Source organism: Oryzias latipes, chromosome 6 (genome assembly GCF_002234675.1).
Source record: "Oryzias latipes chromosome 6, ASM223467v1".
NCBI classification, from domain to species: Eukaryota; Metazoa; Chordata; class Actinopteri; order Beloniformes; family Adrianichthyidae; genus Oryzias; species Oryzias latipes.
This window is the reverse complement of record NC_019864.2, coordinates 6,821,040-6,839,465: the sequence shown is the minus strand read 5'-3', so window position 1 is coordinate 6,839,465 and position 18,426 is coordinate 6,821,040.

Here is an 18,426-nt window from a genome sequence, read left to right as displayed (position 1 = left end):
TTCAAGCTTTTTTTTATAAGTTAATCCCTAAATTACAGAAACAAGAAATCACTGAAGTCCTTAAAACACAGACACAAAGCCCAAGCAAGGAAAGCTGTTTCATAAAGGATTTTTCCATTTGCAGCTCAAATAAGGATGTGAACCTGCAGAGTGTTGCTGCAGTACGGCTCAAGGGATGGGGTTTTGTGTATGTGTGTGTTTGCGTGTGCGTTTATGTGAGTGTATACACATGTACATGTTCATGAGTTTACGTGTGTCTGAGTAATGTGTGTGTGTGTGAGACACAGCAGCAGCTGTCTCTGTAACAAGAAGCAGTGGGACGTCCCACTGGGAGCTGACTAATTGGCTGAGGCAGGCAGCTCCTCAGAGATCCGCTGCTCTTGTCAAGGCATTAGCACCTTGTTATCCTTTTTTGATCATCTACCCTCTGATAAATTGAGTCAGAGCTTGTTTGTTGTGCTGACAGTAAAAACAGTGCAGAGAAGGATTCTTCCCTGAAAACAAAGAGTTTATGACCTGAAGATCACATCACCTCTCTGGTGGCAGCAGGGTTTCTGCTTGAGTCAGTGTGTTGTTAATCAGCTAGTAAAAGTTAATAAAGAAACAAAAAAGACTGAGATCAGTTTTTTCGTAAGGGCTGCTTATAGTTCCTCAAAGATGGAAAGATGGTTCTGCAGCAACTTATGGTTTGTAAACCACAAGATGGGACAAGGATGTTAATGGACACATTTACACTCAACGACCACTGTATTAGATCCACATTGCTAGTACTGGGTTGGACCCTCTTTTTCTTTCAGAACGGCTTTAATCCTTGGTGGCAGAGATTCAACGAGGTTCTGGAAACACTCCTCACAGAGTTTGGTCCATGTTGACGTGACAGCATCACACAGTTCCTGCAGATTTGTCGCCTGCACATCCATGATGTCACTCTCCCTTTCCACCACATCCCAAAGGTTATGACATGGTGCCTTGTCCTGCTGGAAGTAGCCATCAGACGATGGTCCACTGTGGTCAGAAAGGGATGGACATGGTCAACAACAATCCTCAGGTAGGCTGTGGGGTTTGAACCATGCTCGGTTGGTACTAAGGGGCCCAAAGTGTTCCAAGAAAATGTCCCCCACACCATTTCACCACCACCACCAGCCTGAACCTTTGGTACAAGGTTGGATGGATCCATGTTTCATGTTGTTGATGTCAAATTCTGACCCTACCATCTGAATGTGGCAGCAGAAACAGACTTATCAGACCAGACAATGTTTCTCCGTCTTCTATGGTACAGTTTTGGTGAGTCTGTGTGAATTGTTGCATCAGTTTCCTGTGCTGACAGCAGTGGTACCCGGTGTGGTCTTCTGCTGCTGTAGTCCATCTGCCTCCAGGTTGGACGTGTTGTGTTTCAGAGATGATCTTCTGCAGACCTCGGTTGGAACCAGTAGCCCTGTGAGTTCCTGTTGTCTATCTATAATTTGGAACCAGTCTGACCTCTGGCATCAACAAGACATTTCTGCCCACAGAAGTGGTGCTCACTGAGATTTACTCTTTTTAGAACCATTCTCTGTAAACCTTAGAGATGGTTTTGGGTGAAAATACCAGTAGATCAGCAGTTTTTGAAATACTTATACCAGCCCGTCTGGGACCAACAACCATGCCGCATTCAAAGTTGCTTCAGTCACCTGTCTTCCCCATTCTGATGCTGGTTTGAACTGCAGCAAATCATCTTGGCCATGTCATGCCGTGGTGGCTGTGGTGCAGTGGTAGGGAGAATATTGCAGGTTCAATTCTGCCTTTCCCCATGTGTCAAAGTGTCCTTGAGCAAGACGCTAAACCCCACCTTGCCTCTGGTGGAAGGTTGGTGCCAGTGTTCGGCAGAGGAGCCGCAATCAGTGTGTGAATGGTCGAGTGGGTTTGTGACAGTAAAACACTTTGCCCTATACAAGTATGCGCCATGTCTACATGCCTAAATGCATTGAGTTCTGCCATCTGATTGGCCGTTTAGAAATTTGCATTAACTAGCAGTTGGTGTGGGTAATAAAATGGCCAGTGTGTGTGTGTGTGTGTGTGTGTATAGTGTATATGTTTTATTATCACGATCCCCAGTTGCTGCTTTTTTTGATCTGATGGTTGATAACTGGTGTGCGTTTGGAGTACAGCTGCCATGTTGCATTTTTCTTTTGGTAATGTTTTGTTTGTCTCATATTTTGCATTTCACAATTTCTCACTCCACCTGCTGTGCATGAAAATGAGGATGCCGTGATGGGGAGCTGCCCTCTGGATGGAGCAAAAATAGAAAGAAGGGCATTGTACCCCAGCCACAGGAAAGCTGCTTCAGCCCAGGTTAAGCGTGAGTAATCTGTGTTGGCTCACAGGCCCCCAAGGGGGCCATGGTCCCCCACACCCACCCCTGTCTTTTCTGCCTAATCTGCTCCTCTCTGAGTGCCCCTTGCCCTTCTCGGGCCTCTCGGCTAACCTCCCACCACCCCATTGTTCGGATTATCAGTGAGACTGGGAGTGAACTAACACCCCCCATCCAAAGAGAGGGGCCTCAGTCCAGTCAGAGTTATAGTTTTGAACATTGAGTGAGAATGAAGAGGGAGAAACCGATGTTAGCGCTAACTTCTTGTTATTTTGACCCCCTCAGCTTGTTCAAAAAACAGAAACCGCTTCACAGTAATGTAGGGATAATGTGAAAAACTCCAAGGATGTGATAAACACAGCGTTTGTTTCACTTCACAGATTTTCAGGATAGACGCACTTCATTTTCATTAATTGTTTTCATTTAATGGTCTCACTTGTGTTCAGTGGGTCTGACTTATTGGCGCGAAAACTAAAGAATTGTAAAAGAAAAACCTTTTCAATGTGGCATCAATGTCAACGTTCTGTTGGGATTAAAAGCTGACTTTGTCAGTCAGTCTATCCAAGTTCATCATTCAAACAGCCGTGAACTCAACGCTGCTTAACAGACGAGCAGCAACACCTGGCCGTAATGCGCTTTCAGGTTGGTAGTAGACAGTCGGAGGTTGCAGGTGAACTTTATTTGTGTCCAGGAGTGTAGTGACACACCGCAACCATGACCAATACCTGATGACCTATGCACTCAGACATGGTTTAGTAAATTTACCAGATGTGAAAGTTTGTAGGGTTTCCAGACAAACCATTCCCAACCGTCTCCACCGCTTGGACTTGAATGCCAGACAACTGTTACAGGTGACTACACTGGCACCAAAACACTGCAGTGAGCGTTTGCAGTGGGAACTGGACCAGGGTTGGGCAAACTGTGTCCTGGGAGCCACATGCGGTCCGTTAAACTAATGTGGCCCGCCAAACTGCGATAAATTATATTGATATTTCTTCTGTTATTTATTCTATTTTTTCCACTGTAATGCTGGTGCACAACAAATAAATGGACCATTTAGGTGCTAAAAGTTATTCTGCGCTCATGTGGTGTTGGAAGATTTGTTGTTTTTCTGACGTTCATGTGTGTTACTGAGTCAGATTGTCATTTTTCCAATTATTCTGACACCACATGAACGCAGCATTTCTCTAAACGTCCGTTTTTCCCTGAGGGACGTCAACCCAAGAACAAAAGCCACAATATTGAAAAGGAATTATCCAAAATGTTATGTTCCAAAAGATTTTTATTAATTTTTACTCAAATATTTTGTTTGTTTTGTCCCAGATTCCATGTTTCTTTACTTATAAGGTGGATTTCCAAATCACTCCATGCATTTCTTTGCTCCTGGTCTGGCCCTTTTGACAAATTTTAGAACCCTTTGTGGCCCAGGAGTTTATTTTTATACAGAGACAACTAAAAATGCAAAGAATCAAAAGTCACACACAATTAAAGTTTTACTGCACTTTCTGTCTCCCGGTGTGTGCCAAGGTTATCCCTGCTAGAATTTGTATCCCCCTGTTGTAGCACTGATATTTTGTGTCCAAAAGCACAAAAAAGATGATGCGTTTTATCAAGGGGCTGCTGAGGGTTTGCAGTTATTTTACATCTTCAACCTTAGACAACAGCAGTCATAGCCCAAAACGGAGCTCTGTTTGGCTAATTTAGGACTGGAAACATGATCTAGGAAACTGATGTTGTTATGGAAGTAGTTGCCAAAAGACAATAAAATTGTCAAAAATATTTAAACAAGCCTGGAGTCTGTCTTCTTTTATGCATAGGAATAGAAATTCTAGTGGGGATACAGTTGGATGCATCTCAGATGAGTTTAGTAACAACTGATCCAAGCCTCTGAAATCATCATTCATTTTTTCAAAGTATGTCTTTGTTTTTATTTATTTTAAATTTCAGCAGCAGTGTTTCAGATTTCAGTTTCTAGTTGTTGTGTATCAACTTTCAAAAACTTTGGGCCTCATTTGGCACCATAATCTTCACGTATAATACAACTTTAAAACACAAACCAACGTCTCTGAATCTTTATGGCTTTGCCCCATGAGACATGCTGGGAAAGTCTTTTTAGTCTAAATGTTGATTCATGTTCCGACTCCTAGAGTAGTGGAGATTGTGTGTTTGTTAATGTGGAGGAGCAAAACACGATCAATGTAGTACTTAAAACTATCACTTATTTTCTAGTTGTAGATTTTTTTTTCAGTGAAACTGCTCCAACTGAAGATGTCAAACTTTGTTCTGATTACACAGCTGGGGGAAAAGGCCACATTTTACTAAGACAGTAAAAGGAATAAACCAATAAAGATGTTAGCTGCATTTAAGCTTCCGTTTGTTTTTTAAGAATATTTGAAGCAAGAAACAAAAAAAAAGTGAAGATCTTCAACCAAGCAGAGCACTCTCTAAGTTGCTGATTTAGGCTTAGGTTTCATTCCAACTTCAATAAAAAACTGACATAAAGACTCGACGTTTCCTTTCCTAGTTCAAAAAGTCCAATGGACTTGTCTTAAGATGGAATAAGAATGCTGATAAAGTGTTTGGTTTGCTTTCACACACACCGGAAAACCAAAGACGGAAGTAGACCACATCAGCAGAACGAACATCTGTTCATTTGGAGGCATTTGTCCAAAACAAGTTAACAAGCTTTGACCAAGATGGAAAAGGAGGCACTAAGTAGAAAACCTGTTAGTTCTATTTGTCTGACCATGATATACTGTATATCATTCACCACCTGCAGTTTGGCACTGCTTTCCATTTAACCACATGACCCTGTCCAACTTTTTAATGAATCAACTGCTTCAGACGTGTGGACCTTTTGGACCTTCCCTGGGTTTTCTTTCTCTCTCTGTTCTGTGAAAAGTCTGTTTTCACTCTTATCAAACAAAGTAAGTGAATGTTGTAGAGGGGATGCAGAAACTTCACTTTTTAGTGACCTAAAACAAAACTTTGTACAGAACAAAACCTAAATAGCTAAAACTGAAATCTGACTGAAGAGACGTATCTGTGAAGACTCTCGTTCATCCTGGATAGTTCCATTTTAAGAAGTAGAGATATTAGGAATGTGAGTAAAGATTAATTTGGGATACAGCAAAATGTGCATGAAATAAGTCAGCAACCTTTGGCAGTTAGGCTCTAGGCCAGTGTTTTTCAACCAGTGTGCACGCCACTGGGGTGCCGTGGGAAATGACCCATTCACTGATGTAAAAACATTTCCCATGTCCAGGAAATCAGCTCTTTGTTCATCCAAACAGGCCCTGATAAAACACTGAGTAGTTAGGAATATGAAAGATCATAAAATTATTTTTTCTTTGTGTTTATTTGTTTCTATTAAAGACATTTTGAGAAGAATGACGTTACCGCGATTTAGCCGCAGCTATAACTGTTTTCTGAAAAGTCCCGCCCCTTTAAATGTCTCCACCAATCATTCTTGGAGGCTTAATTATACGTCATCAGTCTGACCAATCACAAGTGGTTAAAATTTTCACTTCCTTGTTCCGATTTAGCTCATAAAGTCTCTCAGTTCCAACAAATAACAGCTAAAGCTTGTCTTGCACTCCATCTTCCATGATGCATTGGGTTAAAGTGACAGCGTCTCAGCACAATGAGTCTTCCCTGTTACATGTCTTGAAACCACAACAAACACACATCAACCAGTTTTTCAATTTTCTTGATGAAATTTAGAGGTCAACAGTTTAGTTTCTCCTTCACGGTTTGTGTTTATTAACAGCCAAACATCCCAGAGATTGGTCCAAGTCATCTTTCTAACTGAAACACTTTTCTAAAAATGTCTGGATTATTTTATATGTTAAACATAAAAAGAAGTAATAACAACATTTAAGAAACAGGATTGAGGTGAAGTGGTCAACAGACACAATTAAACTAAATTGAAACAATTTAATCATCTAAAAAGAAATAAAACATTTTTGTTAAAGTTTTCAAAAACTTTATCTTTGATTAAGACAAAAGAAAAACTAATAAAACTTCAATTCAATTCAATTCAATTTTATTTGCATAGCCCAGAATCACAACAACAGTCGTCTCGATGGGCTTCGAAGTAAAACATGACCTCAAAAGTATCATAAATAAAAAGAGTTCAATAGGAAAATACTAAAATGAACTAACAAACTGACTAAGCTATACTGGCATCCCTGCCCTTAGACCCCCCTTCGCGGTAAGGAAAAACTCCTAAAAAAACGGAAAAACCAAGAAACCTCAGTGGTGTCCACATGAAGGAGGGATCCTCCCCCAGGACGGACAGGCGAGTTACCAGAACTCCATAACATGAATTAACTTATCTAACACGACAACTACACATTTAAAGTCCAGCAGACGAGCTTCATCCAGCCGTGGTTGGAGGGAAAGTCAGGGGCACGAGTCGAGCCGGAGACAGGAACCACAGCCAGGTGTAGGAGCAGGAGCAGAGAAGAGGTACACGGCCAGGAACAGGAGCACGGATGAGCCAACTGGAGTCTGGAAGCACTCCCACTCCCCAGGAGGGGAGAGGGAAAGAGGGACAATACATGAATCGCACTGCACCAAACAGAGGCATGGAGAATTAAATGATGAATAATGATCAAAAATAGAGAAGAGAGGAAGGGTAGAAGTAGATGAGAAAAGAGGACAGAAACCCAGTGCACCATAGTTACCCCAGCTTCAACTTCTAGCAGCCTACTAACAACTAATTGTTATTGATTTATATTTCAACACATTAACATTAAGTAAATAATCTCTGAATACTAGCTAGTCTGATAATAAGCCTGTCCAAAGAGGAATGTTTTCAGTCCAACTTTGAATGTAGAAACTGAGTCGGCCTCTCTTACATGAGCTGGGAGTTTATTCCATAAGGCAGGGGCTTGGTGACTAAACGCTCTACCTCCAACCGTACTTTTACTAATTCGAGGAACCACAAGCAGTCGAAGAGCAAAGTGTCCTGTTTGGGTGGTAAGGGACTATGAGATCTTTAATATAGGACGTGTTCACTTTTTGTGTAGCTACAGAAAACATAAATATAATGTTAGTCTTTTTGTGTAAATTTTATCAAACATATTGTGATCATATACTTGTTCAAAAATTACAGTTGCCTTTGCACCAACATTGAAATAAATATAAAAAATAAATCCCTATTTAGAAAGAATATATATATATTTTTTGAGGTTACATAAAATTGCATGTTAATAAACTGAAAGGAAAAACAACTACCAGGATAAAATGTCAAATAATTTAGTTGAAAATTATTACTAAAAACTAACTTAACTTTTATTACAACTTTTAGAGAAAAAAACAGCTGCAGCTTCGAGCTTTTTCTGCCACAATTATCGCAAAAATGCACAAGAGATTGCAGAGGGACTGTACATCAATACAGAATATGGAGTTTCTGCTTTTTTAATTTTTGGATGCTCAAGGATAAAGTGTGCCTTGGCTCAGAAAAGGTGGAAAAACACTGGTCTAGGCTGATGACGTCTCATAGTCTTGGGATGAACTTGGACCCCAGATGAATGAAACTCAGAACAAGGCTACTGTTGGTGGTTAGAGACCAGACCATTCCAAAGCACCACTGGTTGAAAGACGGAATGAAAGAATGGGGAACTGTCTAGAATGCAGAGAAGGACAACCGCACATTAGAAACTGGGAAAACCTTCCAAACAGCTCTTAAACAATGGCAGAAAACAAAGCGGTCCTGCCAACATTGATGATATTATTGTTTTTCTTTGGTGTTTTATTGGAAATAACCTTTGAAAACATCTTTATCACTAATATTGTGCTATTGTATTGTGTTGTCAATGTAATTGTTGAACCTTTTATCCTGCCTTAGGACAACAGAGGAAATTTAGCTCCTGTTCTAACTCAGGCTGAAACATTGATTAATATGCACTGTCCTAATTCAAATAAATAAATAAATTCATGAATTTAAAGGCAAAGACATGATTATGATGAGAAGATTGGCGGCCCATTTAACCTTAGCTTTACAGTGAAAGTCTATTTGATAATGGGTTGTAGTGACATAACAACCCAGTGTGTCTGAAAGTGAGACAGATTTTCTTTATTAAAATTATGCCTAAGCCTCACAACAGAAAATGCTGTGAAAAGGCTCATCTGGACTTGGCTCTTTAGGTTGGAGACAATTTAGAAAACCTCTTGAATAAGAGATCACCCCTTTGAAACATTCCTGCCGACTGAAGATGACAAAATAAAAGATGGATTTGTCTGAGGTCAGAACAAAATACAGGCTCTACACTGAAGGAGACATGAAAACAAGCAGCAGGTATGATCAAGTGAAATATTATCAAAGTCAAAACTTATTTACATAAAAAATAAACAGAATTACACTGACTAATTAGCAACACTCTTTGTCTGTAAGGTACAAGGCTGGACCCACCTCAGGTCAAAGTTCAGGAGCAGCATTTACCTCAGCGGGAACGGCTTCTGTTCAAGGGGAGAAGATTGAGATTCCAGGGTAAAAAAACAATTATTAAAACCCTCACTGGGATTTAAACATGAGACATTTTTGCTCAGATGTGGCACATCTTTTCTCCCCTGACCTGTGGTATTTTCAGTATCTGAATCAATTGCCTTCATTTACACCAATCCGCAGTTCTCGGGTTTTGGTCCAGATGAAACCAGACTTCTCCACAGGAGATGGTTCTCTTTGCTTACTGTACTTTAAGCAAAGTTCCATGTTTGAAATATGTAATGATAAATCCTTTAGAAGCCATTCTTTCTAGACAATTCTTTGAGGGTGACTTGTGTGGCTTTTTTGTTGAAGTCACATCAATTTTCCATCTTGAAAAAAAAACAAAGACAGAAAAGCAGCACAGGTTACACGCAGCTGTCAAGTCCTGCATACGTGGAGTTTTTCTCCCCTTTAAGGGCACTAAAATAAAAGGAGAAGGAGACGAGTCCACGGCTACGTGATGAGCAGCATTGTGTGCAGCCGGAAGCCTCACCTCAATGAGAACTGCAGCCGTTCTCTGACATTCAGGCGGCGTCAAAGCTTTGACAGCTGCAGCTTTCGAGATGTGACCTGATGACAGGGAGAAAATGTTCTGTCATTAAGTGCTCGTCTCCTGCATGCGCAGTCAGAATAAAAGGAAGCCCAGAGGACAGCAGGCCTGTCAGCCACTGCACCTCTGCCTTTGACGGAGCACACAACAGTTTAGCAGAACACATTATGAGGACGGATGTCTTATTATGTTTTCCAGCAGGTTCCAAAGGCTTTATTCTCCCGTCTTTACATCTTCATTTTTCATGCTGCCTCTTCAGCTCGCTGTCATTTTTTTGCTCTAGAAAAAAGTGAGTCCATAAAAGAAGATGTGGATTGTCATTATGTCAATTCAATTTTATTTACATAGCCTGATATTACAGCAATAGTTGTCTCAATGGGCTTCATACTGGTAATTGTATAACAAACATGAAATCATGCAGAACCTGAAGTCACAGAATTCAATAAGGTAATGGCTAAACTAAACTACAGACTAAACTAAACTGATCATCCCTGCCCTTAGACCCTCCTTCTCTGTAAGGAATACTCCTAAAAAAACAGATTCCTTAAAAAAAAAGAAGTGCCTCAGGGGTGTCCACATGAAGGAGGGATCCTCCCCCAGGACGGATCAGAATCAGAATCAGAATCTTTTATTATCATTCTGCAGTGCACAATGAAAATTTTTCCAGCAACTCTCTTCCAACAATATAAAAAAGGTAGAATAAAATAAAATAAGGATAAGGAGCAATATAAGACATAAATACTGTACAGTAGAGTGGGGTGAATATTGCACATGTGAGTGGGTATTCCACATATAGAATGAATATTGCACACACGGCATGAATATTGTGAAACTCTCAAAAATATTGACATTTAAAGCAAACATATTTAAAGAAACGATTTCAATGTTAGATAGAATAAGTCAGTCTAATTTGCAAAAAATGAGTCTGATTTTCCAGCATAAGTTGCGAATGACAAAAGGGTTTCATTTCAGTCAGACAACTAATGCAGTAAAGAAGATTTATTTCCATATTTCTTTTAGTTTGGCAGAAGGCTCCGTTCAGATACATAAAACAAAGATCCCCGAAGAAAACTTTGGGTAATAAACTACCCCTAACGGAGCTCACGGGTGGAAGCCGGGGAGGAGGGTGGGGTGATGAACGCAGAGCTCGCAGAAATGGAAGAAGAGGATTGGACCGCACCTGGACTTAAGTAGGACGCTGAACAGGTGAGTTGATTAGACTGAACCGCCCACAGGGAGGAGTAACCAGGTAAACGCACTGCTAGAGTTGCCTGCCTGAAATACTCCCAGGGTCGCTCACTTTGTCAGGAGTTCTGTTAATAGTTGTAGAAGTCATAGATTTTGATAAGCGCACATTATAATTGTTATTTTTAAAACGTTGAAAACATGCACCGCTAAATCTGCAAGGGTCACGGCAGCTATGAGCATCTTCATTGGAACAAATAAAGACGGGAGCAGATCCATGTTTTCAGACAAAGACAGCATTAAACGCTCAAGGGGCTAAAGAACCTGCCTGCGGTCCTGCTGCATGATGCATGAGGACACCAAACGTCATGATGGACACCTTATCTACAAACCGTTTTCCTCCAACTGTAAACGTCAGACGACCAAAGTGACCTGGGAGCAGACTACTACAGAGCAGAGTGCAAGAGCTGCTCACGGCATGGGGGGACTTTTTCTAAGGAAGGATATTATTGCCACCACGTTGCAAACGTTCTAGGCTGCAAATGAAAATATTAAACATTTGCTTTGAATTTTCATGGCCCGCAGCAGCATCACAGATTGCAAGGACTATGTTGTTTTCACAGTTGGAAAGAATTCTGCGTCTCTGATCCCCACCGCATACGCAAAAAGTCACTAAAATCTGCTCACACCTAGGACCCGGTGAAAATGAATGGCAAAGTGAACAACTCCCCCAAGACGATGACATTACAGCGAGCGATTTCATAAAAAAAAAAAATGAATGAGCCGGAAAAGGTGTATGGAATCAAAAAAAAAAACGTCAAAAATCCCTAACAAAACCAAAACACCCAAGGAAGTTTTGAAATCATTATGGGATGGCCACGCGACCTATGGGCATTTTGTGGTGCATTTTGACAATATGGGAAAAAACTGTTTTGTTTGTGCGATTTTCACAACCATTCCGCCAGCTCGCGTCTACAAACACCATAGATGTTTTGTTGATCTTTGACCTTGGGAAGAGGCCGCCATCTTGAATTTCCAAAATAAAACACCTCTAGTTCCAGATACAAACGAAAACTCGTCCCAGGGATTTTTATCGATCTTCTTGAAACTTCTTGGAACATTGAGAGCGGGTAGCCCCTGCGCGCCATACAACGGCACTTACGGTTTTCTTTCTTTTTTTTTTTTGCTTTCAAGTTTGTTTCCTTTTTGCTTTCAAAAACATTTTTTTCAAAAATGTTTTTTTTTTTTGCTTCAAAATATTTTTGTGTTTGCAAAAGTAATGTTTTTGCATTATTTTAAATTAAGAAGCAAAGCTAATCTAGATTCTAACCAATAAAATCGCCATATTTATCTTACATAGTGTCTGTTACCGAGCCTCAGAAGCTGAACCAGCCCTTTTAACCCTCGATTTTGTCTCTTTGGCTGAAGAAAATTTTTCATTTTAACAATAATTTAAACTTTCTTTTTTGATTTTTTAGCGTTGATTAATTTTTATTTGGTGAGATTTGTGAATTTATGGCTGAGAATGTCCCTAAACTGTAAAGTTCATCTGCTGACATTTACAGGCCTGTGTGTGATCTGTGAATCCTCTGGAGCAAAATATTGGTAAAAAGTTTGATTTTCTTTAAGATCTGTTTGAAGAAGAAAAAAGAGAGAGAGATTAAAAGCATATGTTATTTTATGCTGCACAAGTGTTCTGGAATAGTTAAAAATAAAACAATAGTTCAGATACTAATCTTAATCATAATAAATTTTAACCTAAGGCTGGACAGAGTCGAAGCTCAGACGTTTTTTTTCTGCTGCAGACGTTGGTTGCTACACTGACATGAAGGAATACAAAACCTGTTTTAGTTTAGCTGCTCCTTCTGGGTTTTACTCTGAGAGAAATGGGCCAGAATAGTTGGAAACGGCAGAATCCCATTAGAACAGAACCTACAAAGTCCATGTCTGCCTCCAAGCACCGTCAATACAAGACAGAGACACCTGATTGGTTAGAATCTGGACCAATCAGCAGCTGTTTGATGGCAGCTTTGTCACGCTAAACTGAAACTTGTGTGAGCAAAATCAAAGATATATGAAAAAAGCGAAATAAGACACAACACATGCAATACGTTTTGCATTTGCAAAATAAAAATTTTGAAAGCAAAAGAAAAACGTTTTTAGGCAAATATTTAATATTTTCATTTGAAACGTGGTGGCATAAATATTACTCCATAATATTCCTGGGATTTCTCTGATTTTTTAGGTAAAGTTGTTTGAAGGAGTTTTCCTGACTATAGTTCTAGTAAAACTGTCAGGTCAAGATGACTGCCTTGTCTGTCTGTTTCTTCATTTCCAGACAAACTGGACAAATGGACCTGTCTTAGTTAGTGAGTGTGGTCACTCTGGATGTGGTGATGATGCAGCACTACAGCAGAGCCAGAAGGGCTCAGCTCAACCTTTGCATTAAAATGCTTCTAACTCAGTTTTTTACCCATTGAAATGCACTGAGAGCTGCTGTGCTTCTTTAGCATTAGCAGTCGGTCCTCCACTCTTTTCCCACCTTGATTTTTGTTCACCCTGTTGATGAGTTTCAGAGGCAGATGGCTGTCTGACAAAAACAGCCTAGCGCTCTCGCCTCACCGTAAGAAGGCCCTGGTTAGAATTCCAGCTGGATTCTTTTTGTGTGGGTTTACCAGCTTCCTCCCACAGTGTGTGTGGCAGGCTGAGACAAGGCCGTGCCTCTTGGGTTCTGTCTGTGTGTCACTTTGTTCCCTCAAGGCCTGAAGGAAAACAACTGTACTCAACAGCTAAGTGATGACAACACACTGTCTGTGAGACAGATATTGTGCAGACTGTTAGTCAGGTCATGTCTGTTTGTTGGAGCAGAATATGCAGCATTTGCAGATGTTTTGTCACATTTCAATACGTTTTTGCAAGTTTTCTAGCTGTTTGCTGTGTACAATTTGAACGCATAAGGCTTTCAACCTACAAGTGTGTGACTCAAAATCTAAGACCTTGACTGTACAATGTGAGTGAAAGAGAACACAGGTTCACACTTTAAAATTTACCTCCATGAGTTGCTGGTAGTCTGAGCCCAGGGTTTACCACAAACCTCTGTGCTTTGGCCTGACCAGAAGCAGCTGTCTTAGTTGACCCCACCCTTGCATTGATGTGTTCTCTCTACCATGACAAAGGTGGATAAAGGTGGAAAGATTTCATGTAATCCATGGACACCAGTGAAGATCACAAATCATTGAAGAAAAAAGCTTCAGAGCACTGTCTAGTGGGTCTAGATGACCCAACTCCCAATGTTAAAATGCCTAGGATAGCACAAGGGTTACCATTTAGTCCAGCTGTCATTCGCTGGATTTTGAAAAGAAGGTTTGATTCGATTGTAGCTCGTGGTCGCAGGTTTTTTAACAGGGTCACTATGGATTAGATAAAAATCAACATTTCCTAGAGGACCAGCCTTCGATCTGTTAGCTGGGAGACCCTGAGCTTACTCCTTTTTGCGCTAATCTTGGAGGCTGACTGACATCTGTTAGTTGAATGAAGAAATCTTTAACTTTTCTTTTCAATCCTGGAGTTTTCCATATACCCAATGTCTCTTTGTGAGGTGACGTTAGCAGTTCTGATTATTACTTTAAGGTGCCTAATGGACAATGCACCAGAATTCCACTAATCACATGCTAAAGATAGGCTGCACATTGGTGTGGTGGTCAGCACTCCTGCCTCATAGCAAGTAAGCCCATCTGGGTCCACGGTTGCATGTGTGGGTTATTTCTGGGCACTCCAGCTTCCTCCAACAGTCCAAAAACATGCTTCATAGGTAGATTGATCACTTTCAATTGTCTAGGTGTTAATGTGAGAGTGTATAGTTGTGGGACCCTGCAACAAACTGCCCACGATGTATCCTACCTTTGCCCAAAAGTTGGCTGGCATAGGCTCCAGCAACCCCACATTTCCATGTAATATTAAACGGGTTTAGAAGATAAATGGGGCCTCAGCTGGATTTAGGATGAAATACATAATAGTTCAAAGATGCGTAGACTCCATTAAATAGTTCTACTGACCTGACGTTAGACACGTGACAACACCTGCAGACCTCACCTGCCACGGTCATGTCCTTTGAAGTCAAACTAAGGTGTGCCGTTTTTAAATGTAAAAACAGTTATATTCTATAATATTTAAGACTTCTGATACAAATGTAGAATTAAGAAATCCAGGAGGAGTTAAAGACTCGTGAGCTCCTTTTGGCTGTTTTTTTTAGCACTTCATTCATGCTGGGATCCTAAGAAGCTGTTATTTTTGATCCAGTAATGGCACTCTTTGAAACTATGAGTCAATCTCCAAATGTGATTTTAAATGGACACACTTTTCCCCCACAGAGCAGCAGCTTTGGATGAAAGATGAAGAGGTGCATTTAGTGGACTGAAATAAATGCAGGTTACAGCAGAAGAAGCTGTCGTCTAACTGTTAGACTGAACTTGGATAAAAGGTAAAGACCCATTAGGGGTCACACCTAGGTGTGTGAAATTTGTTCTCTGCATTCAACCCATCCCCTGGGAGAGAGGTGAGCGGTGTTCAGGAACCATTTGGCGGTTTAACCCCCCAATCCACCCCCTTAATGCTGAGTGTCAGGCAGGAAGGCACTGGGGCCCTTATTTTTAGAGTCTCTGGTATGACTCAGCTTGGATTTGAACTCATGACCTTCCAGTCACGTGGCGGACACTCTTCCACAAGACCACTGAGCATCACAGAGCCCACCGTTCGCGGAGTGTTTGTGAGCTTTTCAGTCACTTCTGTTGCCATGACAATGGCTTTTTGGACATTTTAATGATCAGAAAGTTGTTAAGGCTGAGCAGTTCATCTGTCTGTGAGCTTCAGGAGCAAAGCTGCTCTAAACCTTTTTTTTTTGGCCTATTCCTAGCTGAAGCATCCAGATACCACATTCATTTGAATACACCATTAGCCGACTTTCAGATTATTTTTGATTTATGGAACAATGTTGGCTTTTGGGATCAGTTCTCAGGAGTCATCAGCTCAAGACATGAAGCTTCAGAAACATCTAGTGTTTCTATATAACAGATATTTTTAAATTTACATTGAATTTACCTTCAAAATAAAAGTATAATGCAACTTTGAGAAAAGTCTGAGGTTTTCTACCTCACAGGATTAACTTTTGAAAAGCTTTTGACTGCACGGCCCATGTTTAAGGTTTTTGGGATGGCGGTGTGTGGGACAAAAGGTCCCAGCGGGTGATGTTGATCCGGTGTGCAGAGGGTTTATTGAGACACTTGATGATCAGATGTGCTGTCACAGCCTTTTGTTGGAGGTCAGGCTTTTAAGTTTGCAGGGTGGGCTGGACGTCTTCATCACCTCCCTGTCTTTTGTGAGTGGATCTTCAGGGAAAGCCTCTTACAGGACCTCTTTCTCTCTGCAGTCTTTCAAAGTAACTTGCAGCCCAATCAACAGCTCCACCAGACTGTCCTGCTCTCAGGCGGTTCATTGTTCAACATCGGCACAGTCAAGAGACCAGGACCGTTCTTAGCTTTTCAGGGGCCTAAGGCGAGATAATACTGACCCTGGACTTTTAAAGTATGAAGTTTCAACATACCTCAAACAAACAAGGGTCCACATTAAAAAGCCAACTTCTTGACAAGGTTGAAAAAAACAAACACAAATTGGGTCATACAATTTGTTTAAAATGGTGTGGAACCCATGATTCACTAACCCAGCAGAGTCCTGAGATCTGCAGAAATATTCAGAACCGAGTCAGAACCAAATAGGGTGAAGCTGCTTTCAGCTGCTATGCTGATGGAAACACTTCTTAATGATCTCAGATGTTCTCTAATTGTTTCAGTCCAAATGCAAAACTAGCGTTTAATTCTGATGCCTCTGTTTAAATCTCTGCTCTTTCACTTCTTGATAATGTTCTGTCAATCATTTTACTGCGTTGTTTTATATAAATATATTGTGAAAGCTGTTGCATTCTTGAAGAGAACTTTGAATTCCTTGGGTGAACTCAAGGTGGCGTCCAAATGAACTGTCTTCCTTACAAGCAACTGCAAGTTAATAAAAGAAAAACTTAAGACAGTCAATACTAAAACAGGTGACAAGAATAAAAAAACATCTTCAAAGTTTAACTTTAAATGTAACCCTTGTGCTATCCTAGGCACTTTAACATTGGGAGTTGGGTCATCTAGACCCACTAGACAGTGCTCTGAACCTTTTTTCTTCAATGATTTGTGATCTTCACTGGTGTCCATGGATTACATGAAATCTTTCCACCTTTATCCACCTTTGTCATGGTAGGAAGAACACGTCAATGTAAGGGGGGGGTCATCTAAGATAGCACAAGGGTTAAAAAAGGCAAAAACACAAACAAGGGTCGAAATGGCCTCCCTGGCCTCCCTCCCCGGTCGTCACGGCATGTTCATGACGAACACCATGTTGGAGCACAAGGGTATCCATCAGCACACGTGGCATCAGGACACCTAAGGCAGGAGATCGATGATCGACTTTGTAGTTGTTTCAGGGGACCTTCGGCCTTGCGTCTGCGGGTAAAGAGAGGGGCAGAGCTGTCAACCGACCACTACCTGGTGGTCGTACGTATAGGTCTGCCAAAAAGATTTGGCAGACCTATACGTACTGAGGGTCTGCTGGGAACGTCTGGCTGACCCCTTCGTCAGGGAAGTCTTTAACTCCCACATCTGGGAGAGCTTCAAGGGAGGCTGCAGACATTGAGTCCGAGTGGACCATGTTTTCCACCTCTGTTGTCTTTGGTGCTGCCAAGTCGATCGTGATCGTGATCGATAGTGATCGCTTCAGAAGACAAGAGAGACATTATTTTATCTAAAACAAAACATTATAAAGCTTCTCAGTGTGTGAGAAGCCTGGATGTTATTTCATCCCACATATTCAAAATATTACTAAAACCGGATTTTACCATCTTAAAAATATTGCCAGACTCATTGCTCTCTCTTGCCAGCACAGAGGTGCTAATGCATGCTTTTGTTTCCAGCAGTTTCGATTATTGGAATGCCCTGCTCTCTGGTCTTCCCAGAACAAGGATTTCAAACCTTCAGCTACTGCAGGATTCAACCACAGGTTTGCTGGTTAAGGCAGGGTGCGGGAACACGTTACACCTTTTGTCAGAATCGCTGCCTTGTCTGCTTGTGTGATTCTGAATTGATTTTATGGTTTCTTTTACTTGTCAGTAATTGTTTTTCTGGTGTTGGTTTATCAAATTTATCTGACAAATTTTACAGTGTGAGCCCTCGTGGCGCCTTGATGTCTTCTGATAGCGGCGTTTTGGTAATTCCAAAAGTCAGAACTAAAATCTGCAGTTCACTTATTCTGGAACTCACCTTTGGAACAGACTCAGGAAACTCAAGATCCACCTTTTCATACTGGCTTTTAGTTGACATTTAGAAATATTGTTTTGTTTGGTATTTTAATACGCTAATTGTATCTATTTACCTTTTGTTTATTGTTTTAGTCATGGTCAGGTCATGGTCTGCTTTTAATTTTCTGTATTACACTCTGTTTTCTGTTTTTACTTCAGTATTTTCCTCAGGAGGATCCTCCACGCAGTGACCAACCCTTCCTGTGGAACCGAGCGCTGCAGTGGGGCCCCCTGGATCTGAGTGGGTGCTCGCTTTGTTTTGGGGGAATCCTGTGGTGACGTCCTCTCAGGTGATGAGTGGGGGGGTCGCTGGTGTGGACAGCTCCTCAAAATGTAATTTACTTGAATCAGGATCAAGCCAGATTTCCCATTTCTATTCCTTGTTTGTGTTTTTAAGGTATTCATGTGACTCTTTATGATTGGTTTTCTGGGGTTTGAAGGGCCCCCTGACATGCTTA